Here is a 16,975-nt window from a genome sequence, read left to right as displayed (position 1 = left end):
CTTTTATGTACATTGAGAGCATATGCACCAAAACAAATTCCTTGTGTGTCCAATCACATTTGGCCAATAAAAAAAATTCTATTCTATTCTATTCTATTCTATTCTATTCTATTCTATTCTATTCTATTCTATTCTATATGTATGTATGTATGAATTTGAGCCTATTAGTTCTAAGGAAATGGACAGAGCTGTAAGTACAATCATCTATTTTATTATCCACATCTTTCCTTTCAGGAGGTAATGTGTGGTTGTGTTCAGGCAATGGTGAATTTATCCTTGAATGAGGGGGTAGGAGGTAGCTCCACTTAAAAAATAGTTGCAAAGTCTTGTAAAGAGGACAAGCTTGGGAAACAACAACCTGCATTTCTGAAAAGATCTGTATTCGTAGTAGATTAAAGTAAGAATCTTAAAAGCCTAGCAAAATAATTATCTCACAGGACTTATGCCTAGTGTACTTAATGTAGGTCTGTTTGCATGTTTTTCCCCACTCAAGAATCTCTTCTGTAAGGGCCCTATTTTCTCCCTCCCCCCCTTCTCATGCTTCTTTCATTTAAAAGAATAACAGAGTTATTCTTCTAGAAGTCTTCTAGTTTTACCCCCTACTCAAGCAGGGAGCCCTATACCATTTCAGACAAATGGTTGTCCAATCTCTTCTAAAAAATTTCCAGTGATGGAACACCCACAACTTCTGGAGGCAAGTCATTCTATTGATTAATGTAATGTTAAAGTTTCTAGAGGAGATTAACCCTGACTGCTCTTTAAAAGGCCAGATCCTGAAGATGAAACTCAAATATTTTGGCCACCTAATGAGAAGGAAGGACGCATCGGAGAAGAGCCTAATGCTGGGAAAGATTGAGGGCAAAAGAAGAAGGGAAGACAGAGAATGAGGTGGCTGAATGGAGTCACTGAAGCAGTAGGTGTGAGCTTAAATGGACTCCAGAGGATGGTAGAAGACAGAAAGGTCTGGAGGAACGCCGTCCATGGAGTCACAATGGGTCGAACACGACTTCACAACTAACAACAACAACAATAGCAAAGGTTCTAGACTGCCAGCAGAAGATCCAAGTTTCAGTCCTCCTTAGCTAAGGAAGCCGGTTGATTGATCTTTATAATATCATGTGGAATGACTTTGGGAGACAGGAGGAAGAACTGCAGACTAGACAATCATCATGCAAAAGTGATATCAGTCCATAGAAGCAAAGGGAATATGGGAAACGTTTCAGAAGCAAGCTTTCCTAAAGGATTTTTGAAGGGGATTTGCAAGATTATGTTAATAGAACCTTACCATAAAAGTAGAGGTAGTATTTGTTGATGCACATCTTATCTGGATTACTTCAAAGGGCTAACAATCTAAAGCCAGTTACTCCCTTTTAGCCCAAATCACCTTCAGGCTCTGCAACAGCCTTCTAACAAATATAGCCCATCATGGCATTCTCCATTGAGAACTACACAGAACAGTGCAAAAACAAGTGGACCATACAACAATCTGGGGAAACACTAACAATAGTAACAAGGAAGGATCAGAATACACAATAAACTTTTTTTTTAAAAAAAATCCTCCTTTCTAGCATGTCTTCTAATAATTTTTTTACTTCCCCTTACCAACATTAAAATAAACAAAGGAGTGGTTAAAATCTTCACTTAGCAGAGAGAAAGTGGCCCATCTGAAACCCAGCAGGCCTGTCTGCTCGCTTGTTTGTTTTAATTAGGATCTTTCTGGAGTAGACAGCTTTGCTCTTCTGCTTTTTTTTTCTTCCCTTCCTAAAACAAGTCCAGAGTTTTATCATTTTTCAAGTATTCTAAGGTTGAAGTCTTTCATCTTAGAATCCTCAAGGTGGGTTTAGGAAGATTCTGTGTGCTGAAAGGGTTTGACAATTTAGTTCAGGGGCCATTGACTTCTTGATGTATATTATAAGTTTTAGAGAGATATTAAAAACCTTCTAGTGGAATCCCTACTCAAGGCATTTATTGGGTGTACCGATGAATGTTATGTTTAGTATCTCTTGTTAAATATACTATATAGCATACACTGTGGGTAAACTTGTAGCATTAGTGTGTAAAAATTAGTGTGTAATTAATTAGACATATCAATCAATTAGATGTAGACTAGTTGGGGTATTTAAAAAAGTATAATTCATCTCACATCATTATCAATGTTGTTATTACACTTCACATAGTTATGATTGAATTTGATATTTTTTGTTAATGGATTCTTCACAAGGATCTAGGCTGATTAAAAGCATTGTCTTAAATAAAACAAAACTATGTAATTTATAAGTTGAGATTCTTTCAATTTCTATTGTGTACTTTTCCAGATCTTTTGGTAAGGAACCAATGGCACCAACCACTATTTCTTTCTTTTTTCATATTCTCTCAGTCTCTATTTGAAAGTATTGATATTTCCTTTTCCTTTGCTATTTGCAGGTGTTTGGATTTTGGATTTTCTCCAGTTCTTTCTCTTCTATTCTACCTTTTCCAAGTACTGCAATGTCTACTATCCAGATTATTATTATTATCTATTCACAACAATGTGAAGTCACAGCTGCCAGTTCTTTATTGGTGTTGGCCTTCATGCGCATCCAGTTTTTCCCAAAAACCTTGGATATCATAATGTATTGCTGTAGTTTATGTGTGTATCCAAGCAGTGTGGTCTTTTGTAATTCTCAGATGGAAATTTTGTAAATGTGCAGATTTTCTAAGTGCCATCCAAGATATTGTGGTGTAACACCCAGTGTTCTGATAATTATTATTTTTTGAAGAATACTCAGCAAATGCTAGTAATTTAGAGTAAATTTAAGTTTTATCCCAAAGCTTTAAAATTGTCCAAATATCACCATAATCTTCGCATGGTTCTAAGCAAATTAAATGTTGTAAGGTAATAATTATTTTTAAATTGTTTTATCAATTGTATTGCTAGGGCTTTTAGTGCTCCTAATAATTACATAATTGTTAACAATCTCTGTTATTTTCTGTATTTTCATTTGTTAAATCGCAATATTTTGCAATTTTCCCCAGTTCCTTTTGAGCTACTCTGCAACACATATAGATGCACTGCCATGTCTATAAGAAAAGTTGCTTTTCTTCAGTAAGTGTGCTATTGTAGAAGTCAGTCCTTATGGATTTAGAAATCGTATAATATTTACATTCTGAAACACCTTTTTAACATTATGATCACACCAATCAAATCCATACATAAATTCCAGTGTATCATTTCTGCCTTATCATGTTTTATTATCTGCTAATTTTGCTATAGCTGCTTATTAGATGTTTGGCTGTCATTACTTTCTCTTTGCATTTGCTATTGTTTTCAGGTTTTTTAATTTTATTTTAATCACATTTGTTTCTGCTTTTTTCCTCTTCTGCTGTTAATAGTAATCCTTCCATTTCTTTCTTGATGGGTTCAATCTGAAGCCATTCCCAAATTCTATTACTATTCACCTTGCCTTCATTTTTTTCCCCAGATATTGACCATGTAGAGATTAATCTCCTCAATTTCCATTCACTGCTGATAACTGTTCAGTTTTGTATGCCACCCTTGATTCTGTCACACTCAAAATGTTCTCCTTACTGACATTTATTAACATCATCTCTTTGCTTGCTTTTAGGTAATCATTTAGTCCTCTGATTTCATCCTCCACTGTCTGCTTCACTTGCAACAAAGTATGTCCACAAACCTTCCATGGTAAATATAAATGTTCCCTGCCATTTTATGAGGTGTACTGCATGATGTGTTTTCATACGTTTTTTTACTCTTGCAATCTAAAGCATCTAGTTCATCTTGTGCCCAGTCAACAATACCTGCTGTGTAGCATATTACTGGGATAGACCAAGTATTAATGGCTTTGACTGTATTACTGCCAGTCATCTTCAATTTTAAAACTTTTACATATTTGCAGTTGGTTTGCTTTTTTCATTTAGGCATGTAATATAGAGTTTGCTTCTAGAAACCCCAGTACTTTGCTCCATTGTTAATGTTTGGATTTTAGTGTAGTTGAATTCCACCCAAGTATTCAATTTTTTCATTTTTATTGCCAGCGCTACACACTTATCTAATCGAAATTCCATTTTAATGCATCACTAAAGATTTGAATTCTATCAAAAAAGCAATTGTATTTTTCTAGATGATTCTGCCTATAGTTTCAAATTACCCATGTAGAGCAAAAGTGAGACTTTTGTCCATTGTTTGGATAATTCATTGCCAAATGACATTGTATTCAAAATTATCATCCATGGAATCAGAACCTCATTAAAAAAATAGTGGTCAGGTTGAAAAGTCTTCTTGAAAAAATTATTTTTTTCATTTTGATTTTTCTAGGCTCTTATATGTTTGTAGACAGTGTTGTTTTTCATCTTTTTCTGTTATAAATTTTTTATTAATTCCCCAAATTTCCAAACATTTTTAATTCAATTGTGTGATCAATCCAAATTATATAGATGTTTCCTAATTTATTTTCAAAACTGATTTTGGGTTTGGTGAATTGGTTTCAAGTGATAACCTGGTTCTATTGTTGTTACATTTATCAGGCTGTATATAAGCTGATCAGTCTGCTTTGTTGTTTTTACCATAATTGATTGAGCAATCATACGTACATCGTGCAAAATATAATTTACATATTTCTGTGAGTAATTTCCAAGGAGGTAATCTTTGTCATGCAATTTTTTTTAATGCAATCTAACCCAGTGGTGGGTTGGCCCCGGTTCGGACCCATTCTTGTGAACCGGTAGTAAAACTGGGGGGAGGCTCCATCCACCGAGCCTGATGTCATCAGGAAGCTTCTGCACATGCTTCTGCGCGATCCCACTGCAAACCGGTAGTAAAGGTACCAGTGGTGGGATTCAGCCGGTTCGCACCACTTCGGGAGAACCGGTTGTTAACTTTCTGAGCAGTTTGATGAACTGGTTGTCGGAAGAAATCATTAGGTCAGAGAACCGGTTGTTAAATTATTTGAATCCTACCACTGAGTAGAACCCACCCCTGATCTAACCCCTTTTCTCTAACTTTTTGGTATTCAGACAATTGTAGTTCTACTACTTCATTATTTTGAATTAACTGTTCAGTATGTTCCCTGGCAGGACCCAAATAGATGTTTATGCTAACTTGTTCCAAATGGTTGTTTATGTTAACTTGTTCTTCTACTGCTTTTGTAGCACATTTTCTTTTTTTGTTTCAAATCTGTTTTCATTATTATTTAACGGTTGTTGCAATTCATTCAATGCCTGCCGAGACTTTTTCTGTACATGAAACATCTGTGGTCTATAAATTGCTGTTTGGTGATATTTGGTTCCACAAATTTTATTTTCTAAATTTCATGCATTAAGAAATATGACTTATAATAGCCTTTCACGATTTCTTGATTTTCACTGAGAGTCCACATTTGCTTCCAATAGCTTTGTAGTTCCTTGTCCTGGTTCCTAGCAAAGAAAATCAAATTGTATAGCCCACATGTCACTTGATATCCCAAAATTATAGCATGAAATGTAGCTCTTGTTGACTTGGTGACAGCTGATTGGGTATGGAAACTTCCTTTCTGGGTTTCAGCATACAGAATGGTAATTGAGATGTTCTTGGTTCAACTCTCAGCACCTGTTTGAGAGACTCTGCTTAAATCTATATGATCTTCCAATATCGTTTAGCTTTATTGAGACCTTAAGCCAGTGGTGAAATGCACTTACCTTCACTACTGGTTCGGAAATGTGAGTGTGCGCGCATGAGCATAGTGAGCGTGTGCCTCTTCAGGACGTAATGTCATCCCGGCAGGTTGGGGCAGCCTTCTACCACTGGCCCTACCAGTTTGCGTGAGCCGGATAGATCCAGCTGGATTTCACCACTGCCTTAAGCCTATACCACAACAACACGCCTACACAACAACATTATTGGTGGTATAGACAGATTAGGAGTAGATAAACATTTATGTAGCACTGTTATCATAATTATTCTCCAAAGCATCTGAGGGCAGGACAAGAAGCAATGGGTTGAAGCTAGTTAGAGAGATCCAACCTAGAACTAAGGAGAAATTTCCTGACAGTGAGAACAAACTGTCAATGGAACCACTTGCCACCTGGAGTTGTGGGTGCGCCACAGCTGGAAGTTTTCAAGAATAGATTGGAGGACAGCCATTTGTCTGAGATGGTATAACAGTAACAGAGTTGGAAGGGACTGTGGAACTCACCCAGGAGATTCAAACCGCCAAACTGCCAACCTTTCTGATTGACAAGCTCAGTGTCTTAGCCACTGAGCCACCTAGTCAAACTATTTAAGATTTCCTGCCTTGAAGGGGTTGGACTAGAAGACCTCCAAGGTCCCATCAAGCCCTATGATTCTATGAATGAGGGCAAGCAGTTACATGGCGAGGTTGGAGGAACTATAACCCCAGTAAAAAGTTCTCCTTAACTAAATGAATGCACATAATTTTCAAAATTTTTTATTCAGAATTCAAGGCAACAAACATAGAACTCCTGCCTCCTATTTTCTCTACAACAACTGCCTAATGAAGTAGGTTGAATGGCAACAGAAAGTGAGTGGCCCAAAACCCTCTGGATCAGGGGTCTCCAACCTTAGCAACTTTAAGCCTGGTGGACTTCAACTCCCAGAATCCCCCAGCCAGCAAAGCTGGCTGCAGGATTCTGGGAGTTGAAGTCCACCAGGCTTAAAATTGCCAAGGTTGGAGACCCCTGATCCAGAAGGCTTCAGTGACTAAAAGTGGGCTAGAATCTGCCTTTTTTATATCTACCTCTCAACTGCTTACACCATCTCTAATGGAGAAGTCTATGTAGGCTTAAAATGTTGTCCTTTGGAATGGCAAGATAAATTCTTCCACTCCTAATACACCCTTTACAAAAAAATAATAATAATGGCCATTTCCTATCCAGGAGTCTACTTCCAGGCAAATGAAACATCTACCATCTATCATTTCGGCATTTTTCATAGTGGCACTTTTCACTCCCCTGCCCCATTTAAAAAAAATTAGCCTGCCTTCAGACTTCACAGGCAGGATTTGGGGGACATAGTAATGATGTAAAGCAAACTCCAATAATGGTGGAGTATTTCAATTTTATAGACTACCAAGATCCCTGCTGGAAATTAAAGCATACATCTTTATTTTATGATTTTATGCTCCTGAATGGTGTACTTTGAAGTACTGGCAGAAGCCATAAACAGTATTTCACACCAACATTTGCTCTATTCTATGAGCTAAAATACTGCTATGCAATGAAACTTTCCAGTAGGGCATTCCTGAAAATAACCATCATGAACTGGTTGAATTAGGGAAGCAACTAAGCTGGCAAAGTTTTCCTTGGCTCTAAAATGATTCCTTATAAAAGAGGAGAGCCACTAAAGAGTTCACCCTGTCTTTTTAATGCTAGTCCTGATTCACTCTGAGTTTATTTCACCTTGAGATATTTATAGAGGCAATTTGGGTTAAACTGACCTGCATTGCAACTAGAGTGATGCAGTGTAAGGAATGGCATTCATATCCTGTTGAATTAGTCGCAACAAATGTCAAGACAGGTCAGGAAATATAATGCTGTAATAACTGCTTTGTCTTCCTCGTTGTTTTTTTCCTGCTAGTCTTGTAACTACCCACTAACAGGGTCTGTCATTGCCATGAATGGAAGGAAGTTCTTAGATTAATGACATGGATCATTTGGTTCCTTGGGAGATGGGCAAAGAGGCGCTTCCAAGAAAATAGCAATAGCCTTTAAACTTATATATCACTTCACAGTGCTTTACAGCCCTCTCTAAGCGGTTTACAGAGTCAGCATATTGCTCCCAACAATTTGGGTCCTCATTTTACCCACCTTAAAAGGGTGGAAGGCTAAGTCAACCTTGAGCCTGGTGAGATTCAATCTGTCAAATTGCAGGCAGTCAGCAGAAGTAGGCTGCAGTACTGCACTCTAACCACTGCACCAAAATGGTAGGATAACAGACACCATAAACTGCAGTTGCAAAGTGCTAAAGTAAGGCTCAGAAGAGGCCCTCCTTAGTTTTTCAGGCAGTAAAGGCAATGGAATGTGTGTTTGTTGTGGGGTGTGGGGAGAGAATTGTGCTTTCAGACTTGCAAGTCTCAGTAGGAACATGTGCAAGAGGAGTCAAGTGTTGAGAGGCTAAATCTTGGCCAGGTATCAAGCCGCAGCAGTTTCTAAGAGTTGAGAAAAAGTGATCTGCTCAGCTGCTCAAGAAGGAAAGATGCCAAAGACTGGAACTGATTCATACCTGCATCTGAACCCGTTTAAGAGCCATCGCCAATGATCTTTCTATTGGAAACCGCTTGGCAGAGCTGGGTTCCTTATTTCCTGCTCTGCTTCTTGATCCTCATGTCTTCAGTTAAGATCAGCTGACTAAGTTCTTTGGCATTTAATTCTTGGATTATTGTGGCTGTGTTTGCAATGTGTCTTATTTCCCTGAACTTGTGCTCTGTTTTTATCCTACAGATTGACTGAACACTAAACCCTGTGTGCCATGTCTGGCTATCAAGCAAGGCACACTCCCTATATTCCTCCAGAGGGTCTGCGCATTGACACAGCATAGCCAAATCTCTGTCTGCCTTAATAATTGACTGCAATATTACTTGGCAACAAACCACTTGTAAACTGAGCCAGTTGCCTGCTCAGCCTTAAAGCAGGACATAAAGCTTGCTGGAGCTTAATGGAATTTGGGAGTGGGCCATCATCCCTGCTGGGGCAGGAAGGCTCTCTCCTCTAGCCTGATTCCTGAATTTCAGCCTTCCTGCCAGCTTTAGAAGGAAGATTCTGGCTTGACAGCTTTGCAGTTCCTATTTACCTGCTCAGGTAAGCAAGCAGAATTAACAACAAGATTCGGGCAGTTTCTTCCTTCCCCTTGCCTGTTCAAAACACCAGATTGCTTTCTTATTCCTTTGTATGGAGAAGAGGGCAATGCCATTATTATCATCATCAGTAATTTAGAGCATTTTCTGTCTTCATCATTTATGGGTTTGCAAATATGAAGATAATTGTGAGTCATTTCCAAACAGCTTCTAGGGAGCAGAAGTGGTACTGGTGTGGAAGTGCCCTTAAAAATGAATAAAAAGCAAGCTCAGCTTTATTATTGTATGCAACAAACAAGCAAAATTTGTTTCCCTCAGTTTGCCTTCTTTATTTTTGACTTTCGTTGCATTTATTTTTATTTTCATTGGCATATGGTTTATAGCAATCCTCTTTTTTTTTTTAAATCTTTTTAGCAAAACTTGAGTGGAAAATTACCAAGAAATTGAAGTGCAAATAAATATTTAATATAAGAGAAAGGAATTTTTGAAAAAAATAAGAATATTTGTTAAAATATGTGTAAGGAGAGAGTCGTAAAGTTCAAAACCTTTCACAGTGCTGACGTGATTTACAAATGTAATAATTACTTACGAGACCGCCTGCTGTTACCTTATGCCTCCCACCGACCCGTACGCTCTCACAGAGAGGGTCTCCTCAGGGTGCCGTCCGCCAAACAGTGTTGGCTGGCGGCCCCCAGGAGTAGGGCCTTCTCTGTGGGGGCGCCGACGCTCTGGAACGAACTTCCCCCCGGCTTACGTCAAGTGCCTGATCTTCGGACCTTTTGTCGTGAGCTAAAAACACACCTATTTATTCAAGCGGGACTGGCATAATAGTGTTAAATTTTAATTCGGGGTTTTATTAATATTTCTAAAATTTTAAAACTAAATTTTAATTATCAGCCTTTTTGTAATTTGCTAGGTTTTAAATGTTTTAATTTGTATATATTTCATGTTTTATCTTGGCTGTACACCGCCCTGAGTCCTTCGGGAGAAGGGCGGTATAAAAATTTAATTAAAAAAAAAATTAGGCTGAATAAAATGACGTTTACAGGATGTGGGAAAATGAACGAATCCAAGAGGATATTTGGATATGGTTAAATAACGAAGTCAATGAAACATTAAACATTAAACATTAAAGAAGGCTTCCTTTAAAATGTAGAGATCCAGCTGAAGAAAATTAGAAGGAAAGCTGTAGATTCCAGCAAAACATATAAAAGGGGATGTCACAGGGAGCAAAGAATGAATCTAAAGTTGTTAACTTTAACAGTTGTTAACATCAAAAAAACAAAATGTCGGCAAAAGGCCAAAGCCTGAGAAACAAAGTGACTTGAGGGAATATGAATGGAAGAAGCACACTGAAGGAGGACAGTGAGGCTGAAGAGAAATATCAAAGGAGTCTTCATTGCTTAATAATTAATTAGGCACTCAATGTCTTTAACAATAGAAAGTATGTTGAGAAAGTATGAGGTGGAGAATTAAAGTCCGAATTAATAAATCACCCAATGTGCTGTGGCCTTTAATTCTTAACAATGCCCTGATCTCCCTCTGTCTCTGTCTCTCTGCCTCTATTTCTGTCTCTCCTCGAGAGAAAGCCAGGCTGAGTTCAATGTGTTATTTTAATATAAATGTACATGATTGCAGCCTCACCATCTGCAGCAAAGATGCAATTTTGCTGCTTCCTGAATTTTGGAATTGTCAGAAATGGTCTGCGTAATTAGGCTCGTTTCTCAAGCCCAGGATCCTCCAAATATGACTGGAGACTGTACCTTGCCAGTAAAGAAAAGCTTGTTAAGATAATGGGTTGTAATAAATATACGTAATGTGATAAGATGTAACAGCTATTCCACCTAAATAATGAAAACCATTTATCATTCAAACAATTCACCTCATGCTCTTCAGTTAGCGGGTTTTTTTTTTAATCTGTGCAGATTAAAAAAATATTGGCCTATTTCTCTGCAAGGAGAAAGTCAACTGTCCACTAGCTTGACCAATAAGTAAGAATAAATAGACACTGACCCAAATGCTTGGGACATACTGCCTCATAAATAGGGAGAGTCACTCAGCAATGAGGTAAGCCCTGAACTATGTTCTTCCAGTAAATGCAAGCCTTCCAATGCCAGTCATCAGCTAGAAATGGAGAGCTATTGCAAATTGTTATGAGGAAAAGTTTTGTACATCTGAGGGAGTCACAATTCTTCTCTGAAGACACTGAAGGGTACCCAAGTCCTAATTCAGTCATGGTGAACCTTATGGGCTCAGCCTCAGTGTGGGCCCTGTCCCCAAATGAAAGAGAAATAATTCTTTATATATTCATTTATTTAAAAAAATACATTCCAATCATGTGTGATTCTATGTATTATATAAAGAAACACTGCATAATTATCAAAAGAAAAAGTAAAAAACTCATTTTCGGGAGATTGTGCGAGAATAGGGTGTGCTTTTGAGAATAGTTGTTGGATGTTGATGAACACTGGTGTGTCACCAAAATGCCATGACACATCACTTTTGACACACATGTTATAGGTTTTGCCATCATTGCCTTATTCGTAGGGTTGATGGAAACACCCCATGTGCTCAAGCAGCTGCCCTTGAACCCATCCATCCTGCTCAGCCCTAACCCATAGCTCAAATTCCCCACAAAAAAATCAGACAAGAAACATGCCCTGTTCTGGACATCTTCCCAGAATCTCTATATGGGTGGCTGTGAGTGAATATTAACATGTCAAGCAGCTTATCACAGTTCAGCACAGATGACAACTACCAGAGGTGAGTGTTTTTCATTTATTAAAATAAAAGAGCAGAATATGAAATAGGCTCATGTTTTTCAAAATGAGAATGTTTAAATGGATGCCACTTTTGATGGTTTATAAAAAGCTCTTTTACCACTCTTTGTTTCCTTGTCGTTTTAGGCAGATAGGAGAAATGTCTAGAATGGCAGCCGGATTCATAGCTCCAATGAACTTAATTAGGACTGTTGGTCACTATAAGAGAGATACTTAAGTGGCAGTTTGGGGTGTGTGTGTGTGTGTGTGTGTGTGTGTGTGTGTGTGTGTGTATGCGTGTGTGCGCTCCTTCTGAGACTAACAGAAATGTGCTCTTTTGCCAATATACCTAAGCCAAGCCTTACAATTAAAATGCAGGCCACAGCTTTACCTCAAGCCAGACTGCAATACTTTTTATTTCCGATTCTGACTCACAAAACTTCTCCGGGCTTTTAAACAGAAATATTTCAGTGCCTTCTGGAGATCTCAGGGGCTGTGCATGCAGAACATGTGTTCTGTCCTTGAGTTACCGCACTAGAAAGCAACCAGTAACAGCCTATGAAAGGTCACTTATTTGTCATCTTTCCAGTTCACAACATAAGCCATGCCACGGCTTGCTAAATACTATTGCCAGACCAATTATCAGTCAGCGTTTATGAATCACTGATGAACAGCCGTGAGGATTTTAGACCACCGTATAAAACAAATCAACTTTATAAAGCCATTCCCAGCACTCATTTCCTTGCACTCAGGAAGTCTCTTTGCAAATGGAAACATGCTGCCATTAATCAAAAGCTGAGCGTAAAGAGACATCCTTGAATGTGTCCATTTTATTCCCTAGTCAAAATAAAAATGATTCTCCGTAATTAGTATTTGGTGTTGCTGAAGAAGAAAGAAATATGGTATTGTTCCCAATGAGAACTTGTAAGCATTTCATTTAAACTCTTTTGCGTTCTCTCTCTTAGGTGTTCGGCATACAGATAGTCCTCAACTTATGACCACAGTTGGGACCACAGAATTCCATTGCTAAGCAAGGTAGTTGCTGAGTGAATTGTACCTGATTTTATGACCTTTTTTTCACCACAAATGTTAAGTGAATCATTGCAGTTGCTAAGTGAATCATGTGATTGTTAAGCGAATCTGGCTTCCCCCATTGACTTTGTCACGTCAAAAGCCAGTTGGGAAGGTCACAAATGGTGATTGCATGACCCTGAAATGCTGCTACCACTGAAAATACAGGCCAGTTGCCAAGTGTCCAAATTTTGATCACGTGACCATGGGATACTGCGATGGTCATAAGAGTGATAATTGGTTGGAAGACACGTTTTTCAGTGCTGTGACTTTGAACAGTCACTAAACGAATGGTTGTAAGTCGAGAACTATTTGTATGTGTATATATGGAACATACAATACATACTGGGGGTAAAGTAGAAATAGATGGGGCCTAATGGCCAAAATAGAAATGCACCCTATAGACCAGTGTTTCTCAGCTTTGGTAGCTTGAAGATGTATGGACTTCAATGTCTAGAACAGAAGTCTATAGAAATACCTGTAGGTTTCTATTAGAAGTCCCCAAATGTTTCTGGTAATTCTGATGATTAATATATGCATAGGTTCTATTCCGGCATGATAATCTGCTGATTATTACTGCAAATCCACTCTATTCATTCATAGTGTGAGCAAGGCTACTGTTGTGTCTCATCCGCTTTCACCACAGCCGGGGCCTTCTTATCTGCTTCCGAACACTGAGGAATGTCCTAGCATGCCTCCCGGCCCCAGCCCTGGCTCCATGCCCAGACAGGCTGAGGAGGAAGAAGTACCTCCAGCCCCCAGCTCTGGCTCCATGCCCAGGCAAACAGAGCAACTAGACCCCTCCCCCTCCCCCACAGCATGTGAGCTTGAGGAAGGTCAATTACCAACAGCTGCCGACTGGAGTGACCCTCGCTTCAGAAGAATTGATAGGCGGCGGCGACAGAAGGAAGGGAGGGGCAGGCCTGGATAAGTGCTGAGTCATGGAGCCACACCCCATGGCCTATATAAAGGATCTGCTTTCTGGCATTCTCTGAGTCAGGCAAAGTCTAACATATCCTGCTGAAGTCACTTTCTGGTCTCCTGCCTGCCCTGAGGACTTTGCTAGGACTTTGGCAGAGCTGCAGAGGCACGCCTGATTCAGATTTCCCTGACCCGGCCGTCAGCGGAGGAGTGGGACACGACAGCTACATTATATTCACCTAGCAACATAAGACCGGTTTTACAGCTGCTGAATTCTATGTGTCGGGGTTAAGATGCTGGCCTAGAAACTAAGGAACCTGAATTCTAGTCCTGCCTGAGGCATGAAAGCCAGTTGGTGACCTTGGGCCAGACACTCTCGCTCAGCCCAATCCACCTGTTGTTGTGGGGAAAATAGGAGGATGAAGGATAATAGTATACAGTATGTTCTCCACATTAAGTTACTTATAAAGTAATAAGGGCAAGATAAAAATCTAATAAATAAATAAATAAATTCCTCAAAGATTACAGAATTCGACAGTGTATTCTTCCTAGAGCCCAAGTCTCTTATTTCTCTGGGACAGAGATTAACACTTTAACTTCATTATGCATGTACAATACTGTAGCAGAGATATCGTCTGAGTCTAAAATGTAACTAAAATGTAGTTGAAAGTATGGGAATCATGGAATATATATTTATTGGGAACAATCCCTTCTGAAATCATTGGGATTTAGGGCTAAATGTGATCATATAGACGTCCATTCTTTGTTGTCCTAATTATTGCTTTTATTTCTTGTCTTATCTGACCCGATCTAGAAAAAAAAGTTTATATATATATTTTGCCTTTCCATATATATATGGAAAGGCAAAATATTTGCCTCCAGTCTTGTCCTTTAAAGAAAAAAATCACATCCACACACCCCAAATATATATGTATTTATGTGTTTGTGTTTGGTGCCACTAAAGTTTTTAAAAATCCAGGTCTCTGCCAAGTGGGTTGATTAAAAAAAAAACAGAGGGAGCATTAGTCTCCTGATCCTCAGTGATCCCAGTCTGGATTAAGTCACTGCATGCTTATACCAGAGAAAATAATACCACAGAAATGGGCAGTGGGATACACATTTCCTGTATCATATGCTTTAGAGCTTAGTTCCAAGTAAACATTTGTAGCTTAACTTTTACTAGCCTGCTTGACAGAATGTACCTTTATAGTTATACCCTTGACTGAGAAAAAACACCAGAGTTATTGGCATATCATAAATGCATTCTTTAGCTATGATGGAAGAATAACAGTGGAAGTTCAGGAACCAGTATCCTTTTGTCCCCTGAATGCTGTCAATTACTGTGATCAGCATACAGACAGGCTTGCTTACCAGTGGATAAAAAAAAACACCCCACTGCCTTCAATTCAAAAGGCAATTTCCAAATAAAAGCTGTCTAGCCATCTAGCTTTACAAGAGACAATCTTGAATGGCCATATATCTAGGTTCAGGAAAATGAATATCACTTAAGATCTCCTTTCACACATCCATTTTGGTTTTATTCCCAGAGGAAAGAAGTTTCCATATCTAGTTGCTATCCTATTCATATGAAAATCAAACCATTTATTTATCGTATTCAGACTGAGTAATGCTTATGATTAAATCATTTAAATCAGTGCATCTATATAATCAAGATGAACTTCATTCCTTTCACTGGGGCTACTGTAAATGTGACTATGTTTGCATCCAATTCTGTTTCATTATTTAATACTTTATAAATTATCATTCACTTTACAAAATTAAAATATGCTTCATGTGTACGTATACATTAGATGTATCAATTAAGGTGAAATCAAGTAAAAAACCAATATAAAAAATTCAGTGCGGATCATTCACTCAGTGTGTGGAAAGGCACCTGAAATTGAACGTATTTTCATATTGTGGTAAAGAAGAGCAATGCAAAATGCAACTCCAGTTCCTTCCTTAGAGATAAGACCCATGAACCCAGGGGACATTCATGTATTGATGTGCATCAAAATACAGCCACACTTGGGATCAGAACTTCCATTTCTAAGTGAGGCAGTTGTTATGTGAGTCATGCCCCATTTTGTGTCCTTTTTTGCCACAGTTGTTAAGGGAATCCCTCCGGTTGTTAAGTGAATTGTATGATGTTAAGCAATTCTGGCTTTCCCCATTATTTGTTGGTAGCCAGATAGGAAGGTTACCATTGAAGATGATGTGACTTCAGGGCATTGCAATTATCATAAATACATGTCAATTGCCAAGTGCCCAAATTTTGATCACCTAACGTTCGGGACGCTGCAACAGTTGTAAGTGTGAAGACTGGTTGTAAATCACTTTTTTCAGTGCCATTGTAAATTTGAACAGTCACTAAATAAACAATTGTAAATTAAGGATTACCTGTACATAATAAAAGCCTATTTTGGGGTGGGATATGTTAAATTCTAATATACCAATTTTTAAATTCATGCTGGTAGAAATAGAATAGAATAGAATTTTTTTTATTGGCCCAGTGTGATTGGACACACAAGGAATTCGTCTTGGTGCACATGCTCTCAGTGTACATAAAAGAAAAGATACCTTCATCAAGAATCTTAAGGTACAACGCTTAATGATAGTCATAGGGTACAAATAAGCAATCAAATCATATTAGGAAACAGTCAATATAAATCATAAGGATACCAGCAACAAAGTTACAGTCATACAGTCATAAGTGGAAGGAGATGGATGATGGGAATGATGAAAAGATTAATAGTGCAAACTTAGTAAGTAGTTTGACAGTGTTATTTGTTTAGCAGAGTGATGGTGTTCGGAAAAAAACTGTTCTTGTGTCTAGTTGTTCTGGTATGCAGTACTCTATAGCAGTGATTCCCAAACTGTGAGCCGCGGCTCCCCAGGGAGCCGCGCTATCGTCATGGGGGCGCCGCGGAATATCTGCGCCCGCTGGGTCCGGCGCTGATGCGCCATTTCTGGGGCGTCTGGTGCGCATGCGCAGTTGCAGGTCGGATTTCCGGGGAGCCGCGGGCGCGTCTGGTGCGCATGCGCAGTTGCAGGTCGGATTTCCGGGGGAGCCGCGGGCGAAAAAGATTGGGAACCTCTGCTCTATAGCGTCGTTTTGAGGGTAGGAGTTGAAACAATTTATGTCTAGGATGTGAGGGGTCTGTAAATATTTTCACAGCCCTCTTTTTGACTCATTTTGACTCTTTTTGACAAATATATATATAAACATATACAATTGCTATAAACAAAGAATATTGTCTTGCTCTACTCTGACTTTTTCATAAACTATGTACAACTATGCTTGCGTATCTTCCTCTGGTTTGAATTGTTTTGAAAGTCACAAATGTGAAGCGCGGTAACTATCTTTGAAATAATTGATTTTGTTTAACAAAAAGACTTCTTCAGTAGATTTAGTGAAAATAGGTCTTACAAATAACC

General features: G+C 38.7%; 1 long non-coding RNA gene across 1 annotated transcript; it reads left to right on the top strand.

Annotated features, from left to right (window-relative positions):
* The first annotated feature begins 8,227 nt into the window (after positions 1–8,227).
* Positions 8,228–14,979, top strand: LOC131195335 (uncharacterized). Its single transcript, XR_009154417.1, has 4 exons — positions 8,228–8,325; positions 8,434–8,790; positions 11,334–11,549; positions 12,511–14,979. It is a non-coding gene; the product is annotated as an uncharacterized LOC131195335 (long non-coding RNA).
* The last annotated feature ends 1,996 nt before the right edge of the window (positions 14,980–16,975 follow it).

This window comes from Ahaetulla prasina, chromosome 3 (genome assembly GCF_028640845.1).
Source record: "Ahaetulla prasina isolate Xishuangbanna chromosome 3, ASM2864084v1, whole genome shotgun sequence".
In the NCBI taxonomy this organism is placed as follows: Eukaryota; Metazoa; Chordata; class Lepidosauria; order Squamata; family Colubridae; genus Ahaetulla; species Ahaetulla prasina.
The sequence above is the reverse complement of the archived record's forward strand: the minus strand, read 5'-3'. Positions and strand labels throughout refer to the sequence as shown.